Raw genomic sequence first — 15437 nt, 5'->3', positions numbered from 1 at the left:
CAGATTGGAGATTATACGCTGAGATTTAAAGGATCAAAGGTGCAAAAAATGGGAAGAGAGATAATAGGAGAAGGTATTTATAAGCAGGTAAGAAAACTCGACTTGCAAAACTTAAAGTCTGAGGGAGAATGATGTCTTGAGAAAACGTCAGAGGTCAGAATGGCTAGGAGAAGGGTATACAAAGGCAACAAATGTATGTAGTTTTAAGCAGTTGGTGAATTATGTCCCATGTTTTTTTCTCAAGAATGGTAATTTTCCAGGCTGGGGCAATAAAAATAGGAAACCTCTTTCATTTATCAATAGTTGCTTTCTAAAAAAATTGTATTTTAGAGTCTCACTCTGTTGCCCAGGTGCCCAGGCTGGAGTGCAGTGGTGTGATCGCTGCTCACTGCCTCACTGCAACCTCTGCCTTCCAGACTCAAGCGATTCTCAAAGGTTTGGGACTCAGCCTCCCAAGTAGCCAGGACCACAGGTGTGCACCACCACACCCAGCTAATTTTTGTATTTTTAGTAGAGGCAAGGTTTCACCGCTTTGGCCAGGCTGGTCTCGAACTCCTGACTTCAAGTGATCTGCCCGCCTCAGCTTCCTCAAGTGCTGGGATTGATTCCAGGTGTGAGCCGCTGCACCCAGCCTATCAGTAGTTGCTTTTATGTAACATGCCATTGATTTGACTGGGGCTATAGAGACGATGTACACAGAAGTAATAGTTTTATAAAACTAGTGCTGCTCACCAACATGGCACAAGTATACATATGTAACAAACCTGCACGTTATGCACATGTACCCTAGAACTTAAAGTATAATAAAATAAAACAAAAACAAAAACAAAAAATCTAGTGCTGCTTAGGCTAGCAAATGGTTTGTAATAATTTCTTCAGTTTTCAAAAATTACCAAAAACTGAAAGGAGGCCATTTTACAGATGTTCCAAGGGCATGAAATATCAGTCAAGCTTACTTCATATTTCCTTGCAAAACAGCTTTTAACAACAGCTGTGATTCTTTTATCTGTTGCTTTTAAAGGAAACTTGTGTCTATTGCTGTATGTATAGTTTTAATTATAGGCATTCCATATGTGAATTTTAATTATTTATTTACCCCCAATTTTAGCAAGAGAGCACTGATTAGAAGCTTAAATAACTCTTGCCCTCTTACTCACCCTCACAAAACTGATAGGAAAAGTTTTAAATGCTCTGTGGTGAAGGCAAAAAGTCAACACAAAATATCTACAAAATTACAGGAAGAAGAGACATGATGAAAGTTAGTAGCGAATCAAAACATGTGAAGCATATTTTATTTAATTTTTCAATATGTGTTTTGGAAATCATTAATATAGTCAGTCTGCAGCTGTTTCTTACTGAATACAGAGTGTTAGAATGGGAAGACCACAGCTTTTATGGAAAGTCAACAATTTTGGTTATGGTCACAAGGTTTGCAAATTACTTTGGCTTCAAATATTTTGCTATTATTTTTTCCTTATAATAAATATTAGACGTTAAAGCTGGAACAGTGGTTTTTAAACTTTGTGAAGATGCAGCTGGGGTGCTTGTCAAAAATGCAGATTTTCAGACATTTTCTTAAGAGTCCAATTCTGATTTTTAAAATGTGTCTCAAGTGATTCTGATGCAGGTGTCTCCGAATTAAATTTTGAATAGTGTTGGGCACCTAGTGCCTGGCATAGATATGTTCTCAAAGAAATTAAAAACTTCTGAGATGTATCTACAATGACAATGCTGATGAATGCAAGCATTGTGAGGGGATGAATGTTGCTTGTTTTGTTCACAGCTAATAGGGTTAGGTTCTGTTTTCCCACCCAAATCTCATCTGGAATTGTAACCTCATAATCCCCACGTATCATGGGAGGGACACAGTGGGAGGTAACTGAATCATGGGGCAGTTACCCCATGCTGTTCTCATCATACTAAGTGAGTTCTCATAAGATTTGATGATTTTATAAGGGGCTTTCTCTGTTTGCTTGGCACTTCTCCTTCCTGCCACCATGTGAAGGAGGACGTGTTTGCTTCCCCTTCTTCCATGATTGTAAATTTCCTGAGGCTTACCCAGCCGTGCTGAACTGCAAGTCAGTTAAGCCTCTTTTCTTTATAAACTACTCAGGCTAGGGTATATCTTCATAGCAGCATGAGAACAGGCTAATACAACAGCCACGTTCCCAGCACTGAGATTAGCATCTGGCACAGAGTCAATAACTATTTGTTGAATGGATGTGTGAAAGAATGATTTGAACATGTCAGTACTTGCTTTCTGAAGTTCATGCCCTTCACTGGATCTTCTATCCCACACTAACAATCAGAAGGCAAATAACTTTTGTCAAGCATGCTCCAATTTGCTCACCAAAAGTGGCATTTTGGGGCTCATAATAATGACATTTGGCAAAGTTATCAGTATTGAAAGTGTAATTTTTGAGTTTTATTTTCTGACCTACAAAACTTAAAAGTGTATCTGTAAGGAGCTGCAGTACCTTAGTGGGTCACAACAAATCAGCGTCCACATTCCAAATGTATAACCTATCACAGAAATATGACACCCATATTCCCCACAAAATATCCATGTGGTTCTTAATGATGCTGAACTACAGAGTTCCTTTTTCTTTTTTTCAGACCCTATGAGCTTGTACAACGTTCCCGCGTTAGTTGTCATGCTCTGAAACAAACTTGGTGTGATGTTTCGACTAGATCTAAAGGTAATGGACAGGCAGATCCACACAAACACATGATTTCTTTTAAGAAATATTGTATTATTTCTCTAGGGCACATACAAATATTTTATGAAATCATAAAGTCACATAAAACTCATAGGAAGAAGCAAATATAACTGCAAGTTTTATTCCTGCATAGAGATTCAGAAAAGAAGGAAAATACATGGTATTAACCATTGGAGCAGATCCTGTACTATTTTGAATGTGTCCTTCATTAGCAAGGACATCGGTGTTAATGTCCTTAGTAATTCATCCTGTAAGCTGGCACACTTAACATAAAAGTTTACAGTACTTTAGCACCATGATGGAAAGTAATCCTTTTGAGACTGCGTCAGGCCTAAATATCATATAATCATAAAATTTTAATCAATAGTATATATTCAGATGTGTTCATGTTGTTATTAATTAATACTGGTTGGTTGAACACAGCTCTACTTATCAACATTTTAAATGATTTCTCCAGTACAATAGTATTTCTATTTACATTTTTTTCATTTTAAAGTAATAAATACTTTGACCTCACAAAAGTAGTTTGTTGGACTTTTTATTTATTTTATAAATTAATTAAACAAAATTTGTGTGCGGCTAGATATTACTTGTTCATTACAATTTATAATTTCTACTGCCATTTTAGTGTCCTAAAAGATATGACCTGTTGAATTTCTGCTTTCATAAAATTAATGATATTGTTAGGCCTAAAACTTTGCTATTTATGTTTCCCCTCTGTTGTTGGAATACAGTGTGTATTTTCTGTTTACTGCTGAAAAATTCTATCCATTTGTCTCTCTTGCTTGTAGTCAAACTTTCTAATAAAGTTATTTTTCATTCTTTGTGAAAAAAAGTAATAAATACTTTACAAAATTTGGAAAATATTTTAAAAGTTGTCAAATACACCCTTGATCTAAAATCACATGAGAGCCATCATTTTTATTTACTTACTTTCAGTCTTTTGTGTGTATTTGTACATAGTTGTGATCATAAGACATATGAAATTTCTTAGTCTACTTTTAAAACTAGCTATTTCAAATAGTTTATAAACATCATTTTAATGGCTGAATAAAATTTTCAAGCATAATTCATATTTTAAAAATTACTGTAATTTTACATTTCATTAAAGAAACTTGTATACAGATACTGGTGTTTTTAACCAATAAATGCACAGTGGCAAATCTGTCCAATTCTGAGAAAGGTAGCTGACCCTTGTTATACCAGAATTTTAGTCAATAATGAAATTCTCACTCTTTAGATACTCAGTCTCATTTAATATAATAGTCTCTCATAATGGGTTGCCACCATATGTTGATACAGTTTGGATGTTTGTCCCTGCCCAAATCTCATGTTGAATTTTAATCCCCAGTGCTGGAGGTGGGGCCTAGTGGCAGGTGTTTGGATCATGGAGGCAGACCCCTTACAACTTGGTGCTGTCTTTGTGACAGTGAGCTCTTGCTCTGAGTTCACACAAGATCTGGTCTTTCAAAAGTGTGTGGCAACTCCCCTCCCCCCACTCTCTCTTGCTCCTACTTTGCCTTCTGCCATAATTATAAGTTTACAGAGGCCTCCCCAGAAGCAGATGTTGGTACTATGCTTCCTGTGCAACCTGCAGAACCATGAGCCAATTAAATTTTTTTTCTCTATAAATTACCCAGTTGCAGCTATTTCTTTATAGCAATGCAAGAACAGCCTAATACAGAAAATTGGTACCAAGGAGTGGGATCTTGCCATAAAGATACCTGAAAATGTGGAAGCAACTTTGGAATTGGGTAACGGACACATCAATAAATGGTGCTGAGATAACTGGCTAGCCATATGAGGAAGATAGAAACTGGACCACTTCCTTACAACATATACACAAATCAACTCAAGATGGATTAAAGACTTAAATGTAAAACACAAAACTATTAAAACCCTGGAAGGTAACCTAGGCAACACCATTCTGGACATATGAACAGGCAAAGATTTCATAATGAAGATGCCAAAAGCAATGGCAACCAAAGCAAGATTGATAAATGGGATACAATTAAACTAAAAACTCCACACAGCAAAGGAAACTACCAACAGAGTTACCAGACAACCTAGAGAATAGGAGATAATTTTTTTCAATTTATGCATCTGACAAAGTTCTAATATCCAGCATCTATAAGGAACTTAAACAAATTTACAATAAAAAAACGAAACAACCCCATTAAAAAGTGGGCAAAGAACATGAACAGACACTTTTCAAAAGAAGACATACATATAACCAATAAGCATATAAAAAAGCTCAACAACATCACTGATCATTAGAGAAATGCAAATCAAAACCACAGTGAAATACCATCTCACACCAGTCAGAATGGCTATTAATATAATACCAAAAAATGAGAGGTGCTGGCCAGGTTGAGGAGAAAAAGAAACATTTATACACTATTGGTGGGAGTGTAAATTAGTTTTAACCATTGTGGAAAACAGTGTGGTGATTCATCAGAGACCTGAAAGCAGAGCTACCATTCTACCCAGCAATCCCATTACTGAGTATATACCCAAATGAATACAAATCATTTTATCATAAAGACACATGCATGTGTTCATTGCAGCACTATTCACAATGCTAAAGACATGGAATCAACCTAAGTTCCCATAAATGATAGACTGATAAAGAAAATATGGTACATATACACCATGGAATACTATGCAGCCATAAAAAGAATGGGATCATGTACTTTGCAGGAACATGAACAGAGATGGAGACCACTATCCTTAGCAAAATAATGCAGGAACAGAAAACCAAATAACACATGTTCTCACTTATAAGTGGGAGCAAGATGATGAGAACACATGTACATATAGAGGAAAACAACAAAAACGGGGAACAGTGATGAGAACACATGTACACACAGAGGGAAACAGCACCCTCCAGGAGGACGGAGGGTGAGAGGAGGGAGGAGATCAGGAAAAATAACTATGGTTGCTGAGGTTAATACTTGGGTAACAAAATAATCTGTACAACAACCCCCCATGACATGGGTTTACCTGTATAACAAACCTGCACATGTACCCCTAAACTTGAGGTTTAAAAAATTACTTGTCAACATAAAGGTAAAAATTGTAAAAAGCAAAAAATGAAATCAAATAAAAGTGTGTATTATCTTCCCCCTACTCGCTCTCATTCCTGCTTTTCCATGTGACATGCAAGCTCTCACTTTGCCTACTGCCAGATTGTAAGCTCCCTGAGGCCTCATTAAAAGCTGAGCAGATGCCCAGCACCATGCTTCCTCTATACCCTACAGAATCAGGAGCCAATTACATTTCTTTTCTTTATAAATTACCCAGTCATAGGTATTCCTTTATAGCAATGTAAGAATGGCCTAATACACATAGGCTGTTAAATTGCTTGATGTTACAGAAGTTGAAGACATCTTTAACTGGAAGTTCATAAAAGGAAGGTCATTTTCTCGTAATGTTAGGGCAGGCATTTAATCTTTCGTTGACTCAATTTCTCAATTTCTAATTTTTTATCAAAGGAAACAAACGTATTAACTAACATAAAGCAACCATGCAAATTAGCAGTGGTATTGACTACTTGCAATAAAGCTCAGTTGATACAATTCACATATGCTTTAAAGACTTTGGCTCACAATTCTACATCTGTATCCATGAAGAATGGTATCATGGCTGGCAGCCTTCACATCTAGATCATAGTCCAAGATCTGATATGGAACGACGCTATTTATACAAATGCTTTAACCTTTTAACTTCTTTGGATCTCAGATATATCATGTGGAAACAAGGTAAGCAGTACTGCCATGAGATAAAAACATATGAAGGCCTGGCACGGTGGCTCATGCCTGTAATCCCAACATTTTGGGAGGCTAAGGAAGGCAGATCACTTAAGGTCAGGAGTTCGTGACCAGCCAGGCCAATGTGGTGAAACCCCATCTCTACTAAAAATATAAAAAAATAGCTGGGCATGGTGGCAGGCACCTGTAATCCCAGCTACTGGGGAGGCTGAGGCAGGAGAATCACTCGCACCCTGGAGGTGGAGGTTGCAGTGAGCCGAGATCCCGCCATTGCACTCCAGCCTGGGCAACAAGAACGAAACTCTGTCTCAAAAAACAAAACAAAACAAAAACCAAATGAAAATGCTTGTTTTTTTTAAAATTAACACACTATAATTGTAGATATTCATGGGGTACAATTTAATGTTTCAATATGTACATATAATGACGAAATCAGGGTATTTAGTATCCATTACCTTAATGATAATATAATTAAAATGCTTGTTTTTTTGTAAATTAACACACTATAATTGTAGATATTCACGGGGTACAATTTGATGTCTCAATATGTACGTATAATGAAATCGGGATATTTAGTATCCATTACCTTAATGATAAATGCATTTATCATTTCTTTGCAAAGAAAATATTTTAAAAAGCCTATCTTCTGTATTTCATAATACATAATATCTTACTGTTAACCATTTAGTGATGGTTAATTCTACTATACAATAGAATATAAGAACATATTTTTCCTATCTAATTGTAACTTCTGCCTATTAACCAGCCTCTCCCCCTTCCTCTCCCTTCCCTCTCCAGTCTCTGGTAATCACTGATCTACTCTCTGGTATGTTTCATAACATCATTTTTTTTAAGTTTCCACATATGAGTGAGATCATGCAGTATTTGTCTTACTATATCTTGCTTATTTCACTCAACACAATATCCTCCTGATTCAACCATCACCTGGCAACATGAAGGATTTTTCTTTTTTATGGCTAGATATTACATTGTGTGTGTGTGTGTGTGTGTGTGTATGTGTGTGTGTGTATATATATATATATATCACATTTTCTTTAACCATTAATCTATTGTTGGACACAGGTTGATTGTATATCTTGACTATTACAAACAGTGCTACAATAAACATGGGAGTGTAGATGTATCTTCAACATACTGATTATATTTCCTTTGGATATATATTAAAGAGTGGGATTGCTGGGTCATATGATAGTTCTATTTTTAATTTTTTGAGGAATCTCCATACTGTTATCCATAATGGACATACTAATTTACAGTACCACCAACAGTGTTTAAATGTTGCCTTTTCTCCATATCTTTACCGACACTTTTCTCTTGTCTCTTTAATGATAGCTATTCTAACTGGAATGAGATAGTATCTCATGGTGGTATTGACTTGCATTTCCTTGAAGATTAGTGATGTTGAACATTTTTCTTTTCATGTATTCACTGGTCATTGGTATGTCTTCTTTTAGAAATATCTATTAATATCATTTGTCCATTTCCTTGATGGGGTAATTTAGTTTTTTCGTTGTTGTTTAAATTCCTTATATATTCTGGATATTAACCCACTGTCAGATGTATAGTTTGCAAATATTTTTCTCCCATTCTCTACATTGTCTCCTTACTTTCTTGTTTCCTTTGCTGTGCAAATGCTTTTTAGTTTGATGTAATCTCATTTGTCTGTTTTCGTTTTTACTGCCTGCATATTTGAGGTCTTGGTTTAAAAATTCTTGCCCAGGCCAATGCCATAAAGCATTTTCCCTTCTTGTAGTTTCATCATTTCAGGTTTTACATTTAAGTCTTTAATATTCTCCTTAAAGTCTAGAATTTGTGTTGATTTTGTGTATGGTGAGAGGTAGTGGTATAGCCTCATTCTTCTGCATGTGGATATCCAATTTTCCCAGTAACATTTATTGAAGATACTATCTCTTCCCCAACGTGTGTTCTTGGCACCTTTGTCAAAAATCAGTTAGACATAGCTGTATGAACTATGTTTGGGCGCTTTATTATGTTCCATTGGTTTATTTATCTGTTTTTATGCCAGCACCACAGTAGTTTTGATGTTATGGTTTGGATATGTGTCTCCACCCAAATCTCACATTCAATTGTAATCCCCAGTGTTGCAGATGGAGGCTGGTGGGAGGTGACTGGATTGTGTAAGTGGTTTCTCATGAATGGTTTAGCACCAGCCCCTTGGTGCTGTTCTGATGACAGTGAGTGAGTTGTCATAAGATCTTGTTGTTTAAATGTGTGTAGCACTGCCCTTCCCTCTCTCTTCCTCCTGCACCAGCCATGTGAAGTGCCGGTTCCCCCTTTTCCTTCCATCATGATTGTAAGTTTCCTGAGGCCTCCCCAGAAGCCAAGCAAATGCCAGCATCATGCTTCTTTGTAATTGGCTTACAGCCTGCAGAACTGTGAGCCAATTAAACCTTTCTTCTTTATAAATCAGCCTATCTCAGATATTTCTTTATAGCAATGAGAGAAGGGCCTAATACATTTGATTACTATATTACTGTATTACTATATTACTATATTACGGTACTGTATTTTGAAGTCAGGCAGTGTGATGACTCCAGCTTTGTTCTTTTTTCTCACGATTGCTTTGGCTATTTATTTGGTGTCTTTAGTTCCATAAAAAATTAAGATTTTTTTTCCCATTTCTCTGCAGAGTTTCATTGGTATTTTGATAAGAATTATATTGAATCTGTAGTTTCCTTCAGGTAGTATGGACATTTTAACAATATTATTTCTTCCAACCTATGAACGTGGGATTTCTTTCCACTTAATTGTGCCTTCTTCAATTTCTTTCATCAATGTTTCATAGTTTTTAGTGTAGATATCTTTTATTTCATTGGTTAAATTTATTCCCAGATACCTGACTTTTATGCAGCTATTGTAAATAAAAATTTTTTTTACTTGATAGTATAATATTAGTGTTTAGAAATGCTACTGATTTTTGTGTGTTGATTTTGTATCCAGCAAATAACCATATATTTGTTGTTTAGTACCTTTTGGGGGGAGGGGGATAAGTACCAGGAAACTGGAGTCAGCCATCTTGCTCCACTTGGAGTTTTAGGAAGATTTTTCTGCATTCTAAAGTACTATTATTTATATCAAAAGTCATTACATGGTTTTTAATTGGTAAACATGGAAATACTTGTGAATATTTTCTGCTTGGAAAGATATATTTATAGAAGAAACACCTCTTAAACCCTTTAAGCGTAGAAATCTAAGGCTACCCACAAATCATTACAATCAATCTCTAGACACCCTCAGATTGAACGACTTAATAAAAAGAAGACAGCATTGTAAAGCTGAAGTTTGCCACTCTGAAGTTTAATATTTACTTTTTCCTGAATATAAAGTAATACCTTCATATGCACTCAGTAAAAGTATACAATTGATTCAACTACTTTGGAAAATAGTTTGGAAGTACCCAATATAGCTGAATACATACATATACATATATATATATATATATATATATGCACAAACACACACCCTATGGATATGATTTCTACTCCTTGGGATGTAAAATAAATATACATATATTCACCAAAAGACATGTACAACAATTTTCAAAGTAGTGATAGTATGCAATGGCCCCAATAGTAGCAATAACCCTGAATTAGAAATGGCCCAAATATCAACCAGTAGAATGAATGAATACATCAAGAGAATGAGCAAACCATTGCTCCACGCAACAACACAGATGAGGGCAAACATAATTTTGAGTGAAAGAAGCCAGATACAAAATAGCACTTACTATGTAGATTCATATATTTCAATTCAAATAGCATAGATTAATTTGGCCTGTCTTAGAACTCTGGTCCCTTAGTGGCTCTTAAAAATCCCTTTGTCTCATGGTCTGCTTCTTTTTCCCAGTAAATTCAATAGTATGTCTTGTAATCACAACCTACTCTGGAGGGTTATTGCCTTTCTATTTCAAATGATGAACTCAAACTACTTCTATTAGACAGGTTGTGATAATGATCAAACGAAAGAAATAGTCTGGAGAGATAACTAGCTAGCTCTTTATGGGTAAGGCAATCAGTAGGCTTTTATCCACACAAAAAAATTTGTCTGTTGTAATTAAGGATTTATATTTTGGAATAGATATACTGAAATGCCAGCAACGCACTTTCATGAGAAGATAGCATTAACAATAGATCAATGTGTTAAATAAAGCCATAATATACTTCCATACTCTTATAGAAAAGAGAATGAAGAACGTAGCAGATACATTATTAATGTCTCTTTAGAGGTGGCTCCCTTTCCTCTGGCTCGCTCCTCCTTTTCACCATCTCCTGTGTTCTGATTAAGGGAAATCTTCAAGTTCACCCATATGGGATCCTGACTCTGCCCTATTTTCTGAGGCTTGGTCCTTTCAGTACCACTGAGCATTCACTAAGGCAGCTATTAAGGTGAAGACCATGGATTCTCTGATAATCCTGCATATGTACACTCGTGAGTTTCAAAGTACTCTGTGAAGACCCCCATCTCCTCAGTAGATACTGACTGCTAGTCTGGTTATGTGAAAACCATATTATTATAGAATTTTTTGGTGCCAATTTTAAATACAGTTTTTTTAAGACATTACATTTTCCAGTTACAATACAGTACTTATAAAGTGCAATGTTATGTACCTCCCCTGAGCACATGTTCCATATTCAAGTATTGTGATTGGTTGGTAGTTAACTATAGCAGCTCAACTTTAAGAGAGCCACAGAATTTGCTACAAATTTGAGTCCTTCAATGTTTTAACTGCGTGGAACAATGCGACATCTATATTTGGGTTGACTTAGTCAACCTCTTCAATGGGGGCCCTGGGGAAGCTCCAGCAGAGAAAGGAGCTCTGCCATCAGGGAATCCCCCAGACATTCGTCCTGGTGTGCCTCCTGTACTCTGGTACAGCTTGGTAATTATGTGACTGCAGACTTTCTCCAGACTTTGATGTTGAAATTCTTCCTTCTTCTGCATCTGATTCTTATCCAGCCATTGATAATTTTAATACCCTTATCAAGAATCTTCTGTTTGTGCTCAATGTTAATCTTGCCTTGAAGTTTCTCATCTTCAGCAGCTGCTTTCATGATGAATACATAGCATTCAACTGAATTCTTGGATGACATCTTGTCCTTCTGCTTCTCATCTTCAGCTCTGTATTTCTTAGCTTCCTGGACCACACATTCAATGTCTTCCTTGCTCAAATGGCCCTTGTCATTAGTGATAGTAACTTTGTTCTCCTTTACTTACTCTGGGCCACAGAAGAGACACTGAGGATGCCATTGGCATCAATATCAAAAGTGACTTAAATCAAAGGAACACCATGGGATGCAAGAGGAATGACTGTGAGTTCAAACTTGCCAAGCAGGTTGTTGTCCTTAGTCATGGCACTCTCTCCTTGATAAATCTAAATAAACACACCACGCTGGTTGTCAAAGTACATAATGAGGTCTATGTCTGCTTGGCAGGAATGGTGGGATTATGCTTAATGAGGACAGTCATGACTCTACCAGCAGTTTCAATACCAAGAAAAAGAAGAATTGACAACCAGGAGCAGCATATCTTGAACATTTTCAGATTTGCTTTCAGATAGGATGGCTGCCTGGACAGTTGTACCATAAGCAACAGCCTCATCAGGCTTGATACTCATTCAGCTCATTTTCATCAAAGAAGTCTTGGAAAAGCTGCTAAACATTGGGGATACAAAGAGAACCATGAACCAGGACAATAACATGGACCTGTGACGTGTCTAGTTAGGCATTTCCAAGGACTTTCTCTATTGAGTCTAGAGTGCCATGGAACAGGTAAGCATTCAATTCTTCAAATAAGGCATGGGCAACGGAGGTATTGAGGTCAATTCCTTCACAGAGAAAACAGATCTCAATACTGGCCGGGGTGCTGGAAGAGAGAGTATGCTTAGCACATTCACAAGAAGTATGGAGGCATCGGAGTTCTTTTGTTCTCATCGATGTCCTGCCTGTGCTTGTGCTTGTGCATGAACTCAGTAATAAAATGGTTGACCATTCAGTTGTTAAAGTCTTCTCCACCCAAGTGGGTGACTATGGCTGTAGATACAACGTCAGATATTCCATTCCAAACAATGAGGACTGACACATCAAAAGGGCCACCTCCCAGGTCAAAGATCAGCATGTTTCTTTCAGCTCCAACCTTTTTGTCTATAAGCAGTAGCAGCAGCGGTTGGCTTACTGATAATTCTAAGTACATTGAGACTAACAATTGTTCCAGCATCTTTGGCAGCCTGTTGCTGAGAGTTATTAAAGTAAGCTGGCACTGTGACCACAGCATTGGTAACAGTCTTTCCAAGGTAGGTTTCTGCAATTTCCTTCATCTTTATCTGAACCATAAAGAACACTTCCTCTGGATAGAAGCTTTTTGTCTCTCCCTTGTAGTCTACTTGGACCTTGGGCTCATTCACCACTATGAAGGGGTGATACTTCATATTAGACTGGACAACAGCATCATCAAATGTCCATCCAGTCAGACACTTGGCATCAAAAACCATGTTGTTAGGGATTCACTGCAACTTGATTCTTTGCAGGATCACTGATCAATCATTCAGTATCAGTGAAGATGACATAGCTTGGAGTGGTTCTGCTTCCCTGATCACTGGCAATTATCTCTACTTGTTCATGCCAGAAAATACCCATACAGCAGTTGGTAGTGCCAAGATCAATACCAACTGAAGGTCCTTTAGACATGTTTGCTTGCATATAGTCATGGCATGGATTGCAAAGACACAGGAATCCCAAAAGCTGTCACAATATTCCATAAGCCATTATAGGAATTTTTAAAAAAATGCTTCAAAATTCCGTCACTGCACTTGACTTGATAGCCAAATTTAGCTGTAGTAGGAAGTAGTTCTACTTTTGAGGTAAGATCTATTATTCGAGGTAAGCTATTACTAACAAAATAATTGGCTAAAAATTTGTTTTAAAATCATACTAGTAAGCAATCTAATATTGTAGAAGCCTTAAAAATATTTGCTTTTGTTTCCAATTTCTCCACAATAATCAATACCTATTATAATGGCAGCTCTAATGATTATTATCTTTATATTCTTCACCATATTTTAAAGGTAGAGTATTCAGAGTGGAACTGTATGGTTTTGATTTTATGTTGTAAAATCCCAAGAGGGCAGCCACATGTTCTAATTAGCAGCACAGAAGAAAAGAATTTTAACTTAAAATAAAGCAGCTTCTATTCTCAAAAAATTGCTTTTGTTCCATCTTCTAACAAAGTGTTGCTCTCCTCTTTTATGAGTGACAAAGATGTAAAGTTATCATACATACTCTAATCTGGAGCTTGCATAGACTTCATATCCTGCTAAAGTGTGACAGAGCCCACACTGCTTGCCCTGAGCTTCCGAACTTCATATGATGAGAAAAAACAATCACCTGTTGTAATTTCTACTTCTGTCTTCAAGGTTCATTCCAATGTGTCTTGCTCAACGGACCTCCTTGGGCCAATTTCTACCCTTGGCTGAACTGATGTTTTAGATGATGTTTCAATCAATGATGGACTGCATATATGGTCAGTGGTCTCGTAAAATTATCATGGAGCTGAAACATTTTTATTGCCTAGTGATATGATTGTTGTAATGTTGTAGTGCAACAAATTAACTTTTCTACGTTTAGATACTTTCCTTTGCCTTACCGTTGCCTATAGTATCCAGTATAGTAACTTGCTATACAGGTGTATAGCCCTAGGAGCAATAGGCTATACAATATAGCCTATGTGCATAGTAGGTTATACCATCTATATTTGCATAAATACACTCTATGATAACCACACAATGATGAATTCACCAAAAATGCATTTCTCAGAACATATTCTCAGAATGATGCATTCACTTAAGGGGCATATGATTATATTATTTTTAATAGTCTCATCATTCTCTACTTTAACAAAAAGGATTTGGGTCCAACCTACTGGAACAGTATGAGCTCTTCAGTTAATATATTCTTATCTCATAATTTATCACGACTTTAGCAATATTTTGCTGATTGCTAAATCAGATTAAGGGTTTATTCTCTATGTGGCCTCTATTATCTTTATATCATCTTTGCCAATTCCCAGCCTCATTTTAGCTCTTGAGCCAATACTGCTTCTGGGCATAAAGAATGAAATGTATTCTAGGATAAAAATTCAACAGTCTTGGCTCTCTGCCATTCTTCTAGTGTCAGCTTTCTATCTAACCTTCTTGCCTGTAGTCCACCCCCTGCCATTTAACTGGCTTCAGTTTCACATTTCCTACTAGCTGGCTGGCCTCTGAGTTCCCTACATCTAAGCCACGCCCATCACCAGAACCATGTGGCCCAGTGGTCCTTCCAGGCTTGCTCCACCGGCATTTTGGGTAAAGCCCGCCTACCCTGTATGACCTGCCTTGCTGACAGCCTACGCCTACCTCTGGTCACAGCCTGCCCTTAGATGCCTGAGGAGATGTGTCCTTGGTTGGCTAGATATTGTCCTGGTTCCTGGTGGCTGGCTCAGCCCTCGAATGGCTTCCTTAGCCCAGCTGTGCCTCTTTTGCTCCACGCTTCTGCCCAAGGAGCTTCTATTCTTAAACAACATCTGTAGCAGGGATTGGTAAGCAAGAGTTACAAAATTGCTATGTCTGCCCTACAGAAATTTTGTTTGAATTATTATTTTTTTTTGTATTTTGTATTTGTATTTTTTGGCTAGCACAATATTAACACACAGAGTTCTCTCTCTCTCTCTCTCTCTTTTTCCTTCCTTCTCTCATTCAATTGGCTACCAAATTTACAAATCAAAAAATTTCACATCGGCCGGGCGCGGTGGCTCAAGCCTGTAATCCCAGCACTTTGGGAGGCCGAGATGGGCGGATCACAAGGTCAGGAGATCGAGACCATCCTGGCTAACACGGTGAAACCCCGTCTCTACTAAAAAATACAAAAAATTA

General features: G+C 37.1%; 1 protein-coding gene and 1 pseudogene across 1 annotated transcript in view; both read right to left on the bottom strand.

Moving 5' to 3' along the window:
- The window catches only part of CHSY3 (chondroitin sulfate synthase 3), a 295178-nt gene that overhangs the window by 39618 nt on the left and 240123 nt on the right, over positions 1 to 15437 (bottom strand). The window lies entirely within an intron of this gene.
- On the bottom strand, positions 11279 to 13215 carry LOC108531337 (heat shock cognate 71 kDa protein pseudogene; annotated as a pseudogene).

This window comes from Rhinopithecus bieti, unplaced genomic scaffold (genome assembly GCF_001698545.2).
Source record: "Rhinopithecus bieti isolate Rb0 unplaced genomic scaffold, ASM169854v2 scaffold_8035, whole genome shotgun sequence".
Lineage (NCBI taxonomy): Eukaryota > Metazoa > Chordata > Mammalia > Primates > Cercopithecidae > Rhinopithecus > Rhinopithecus bieti.
The sequence above is the reverse complement of the archived record's forward strand: the minus strand, read 5'-3'. Positions and strand labels throughout refer to the sequence as shown.